This window comes from Benincasa hispida, chromosome 10 (genome assembly GCF_027475165.1).
Source record: "Benincasa hispida cultivar pf3 chromosome 10, pf3_genome.v1.1, whole genome shotgun sequence".
NCBI lineage: Eukaryota > Viridiplantae > Streptophyta > Magnoliopsida > Cucurbitales > Cucurbitaceae > Benincasa > Benincasa hispida.
The window spans coordinates 28,707,316-28,710,699 of NC_143487.1; positions in this window are offsets into that span (position 1 = coordinate 28,707,316).

A 3,384-nucleotide genomic window follows, 5' to 3' on the forward strand; every position below is an offset into this window, starting at 1 on the left:
GCACAAAAGGTCGAGAAAGAGTCCGAAAAGGACGAATTTGGGATTCCTACAACTACGAGTCTGCTATGACTAAAAATTTGGACAAAGTTTCGTTCAAAAGGTACTTATGAACCCTGGAAAGTAGTTTTGTAACGTTGCAGACGAACTTGTACAAAAGGTCGAGAAAGAGTCTGAAATCTGCTATGACAAAAAAATTGGACGAACTTTGGTTCAAAAGGTACTTACGAACCCTGGAAAGTATTTTTTTTTTTTTTTTACTATTGCGGACGAACTTAGGCACAAAAGGTCGAGAAAGAGTTCGAAAAGGACGAACTTTTGATTTCTATAAGTGGAAGCCTGCTATGACTAAAAATTTGGACGAAGTTCGGTTCAAGAGGTACTTGTGAACCCTAGAAAGTAGTTTTTAGCATTGTGGACAAAATTAGGCACAAAACGTCGAGAAAGAGGCCGAAAAGAACGAACTTTGGATTTATACAAGTGGAAAGTCTGCTACGACTAAAAATTTGGACGAAGCCTTGTTCAATAGGTACTTGTGAATCCTGGGAAGTAGTTTTGTACCATTGTGGAAAAACATAAGGACAAAAGGTCGAGAAAGAGTCTGGAAAGAATGAACTTTGGATTTCTACAAGTGGAAGTTTTCTTTGACTAAAAATTTGGACGATGTTTGGTTCAAAAGGTACTTATGAACCCTGGAAAGTAGTTTTGTACCATTGTGAACGAGCTTAGGGGCAAAAGGTCAAGAAAGAGTCAGAAAAGAAAGAACTTTAGATTTCTACAAGTGGAAGTCTGCTAGGACTAAAAATTTGGACGAAGTTTGGTTCAAAAGGTACTTATGAACCCTGAAAAGTAGTTTTGTACCATTGCGGACGAACTTAGACACAAAAGGTCTAGAAAGAGTCCGAAAAGAATGAAAACTTTGGATTTCTACAAGTGGAAATCTACTATGACTAAAAATTTGGACGAACTTTGGTTCAAAAGGTACTTATGAACCCTGGAAAGTAGTTTTTTACCATTGCGGACGAACTTAGGCACAAAAGTTCGAGAAAGAGTTCGAAAAGGACGAACTTTGGATTTCTACAAGTGGAAGCCTGCAATGACTAAAAATTTGGACGAAATTCGGTGGAAAAGGTACTTATGAACCCTAGAAAGTAGTTTTTACCATTGTTAACGAACTTACGCACAAAAGGTCGAGAAAGAGTCCGAAAAGGACGAATTTTGGATTTATACAACTACAAGTCTGCTATGACTAAAAATTTGGACAAAGTTTCGTTCAAAAGGTACTTATGAACCCTGGAAAGTAGTTTTGTAACATTGCAGACGAACTTGTACAAAAGGTCGAGAAAGAGTCTGAAATCTGCTATGACAAAAAATTTGGACGAACTTTGGTTCAAAAGGTACTTACGAACCCTGGAAAGTATTTTTTTTTTTTTTACTATTGCGGACGAACTTTGGCACAAAAGGTCGAGAAAGAGTTCGAAAAGGACGAACTTTGGATTTCTACAAGTGGAAGCCTGCAATGACTAAAAATTTGGACGAAGTTCGGTTCAAGAGGTACTTATGAACTCTAGAAAGTAGTTTTTACCATTTTGGACAAAATTAGGCACAAAACGTCGAGAAAGAGGCCGAAAAGAACGAACTTTGGATTTATACAAGTCGAGAAAGAGTCTGCTAAAGTGACTAATGACTAATTTGGGCGAAGGTACTTATGAACTTGTTCAATAGGTACTTGTGAATCCTGGGAACTAGTTTTGTACCATTGTGGAAAAACATAAGGACAAAAGGTCGAGAAAGAGTCTGGAAAGAATGAACTTTGGATTTCTACAAGTGAAAGTTTTCTATGACTAACAAATTTGGACGATGTTTGGTTCAAAAGGTACTTATGAACCCTGGAAAGTAGTTTTGTACCATTGTGAACGAGCTTAGGGGCAAAAGGTCAAGAAAGAGTCAGAAAAGAAAGAACTTTAGATTTCTACAAGTGGAAGTCTGCTAGGACTAAAAATTTGGACGAAGTTTGGTTCAAAAGGTACTTATGAACCCTGAAAAGTAGTTTTGTACCATTGCGGACGAACTTAGACACAAAAGGTCTAGAAAGAGTCCGAAAAGAACGAACACTTTGGATTTCTACAAGTGGAAATCTACTATGACTAAAAATTTGGACGAACTTTGGTTCAAAAGGTACTTACGAACCCTGGAAAGTAGTTTTTTACCATTGCGGACGAACTTAGGCACAAAAGGTCGAGAAAGAGTTCGAAAAGGACGAACTTTGGATTTCTACAAGTGGAAGCCTGCAATGACTAAAAATTTGGACGAAATTCGGTTGAAAAGGTACTTATGAACCCTAGAAAGTAGTTTTTACCATTGTTAACGAACTTAGGCACAAAAGGTCGAGAAAGAGTCCGAAAAGGACGAATTTTGGATTTCTACAACTACAAGTCTGCTATGACTAAAAATTTGGACAAAGTTTCGTTCAAAAGGTACTTATGAACCCTGGAAAGTAGTTTTGTAACATTGCAGACGAACTTGTACAAAAGGTCGAGAAAGAGTCTGAAATCTGCTATGACAAAAAATTTGGACGAACTTTGGTTCAAAAGGTACTTACGAACCCTGGAAAGTATTTTTTTTTTTTTTTACTATTGCGGACGAACTTTGGCACAAAAGGTCGAGAAAGAGTTCGAAAAGGACGAACTTTGGATTTCTACAAGTGGAAGCCTGCAATGACTAAAAATTTGGACGAAGTTCGGTTCAAGAGGTACTTATGAACTCTAGAAAGTAGTTTTTACCATTTTGGACAAAATTAGGCACAAAACGTCGAGAAAGAGGCCGAAAAGAACGAACTTTGGATTTATACAAGTGGAAGTCTGCTAAGACTAAAAATTTGGGCGAAGCCTTGTTCAATAGGTACTTGTGAATCCTGGGAACTAGTTTTGTACCATTGTGGAAAAACATAAGGACAAAAGGTCGAGAAAGAGTCTGGAAAGAATGAACTTTGGATTTCTACAAGTGGAAGTTTTCTATGACTAACAAATTTGGACGATGTTTGGTTCAAAAGGTACTTATGAACCCTGGAAAGTAGTTTTGTACCATTGTGAACGAGCTTAGGGGCAAAAGGTCAAGAAAGAGTCAGAAAAGAAAGAACTTTAGATTTCTACAAGTGGAAGTCTGCTAGGACTAAAAATTTGGACGAAGTTTGGTTCAAAAGGTACTTATGAACCCTGAAAAGTAGTTTTGTACCATTGCGGACGAACTTAGACACAAAAGGTCTAGAAAGAGTCCGAAAAGAATGAAAACTTTGGATTTCTACAAGTGGAAATCTACTATGACTAAAAATTTGGACGAACTTTGGTTCAAAAGGTACATATGAACCCTGGAAAGTAGTTTTTTACC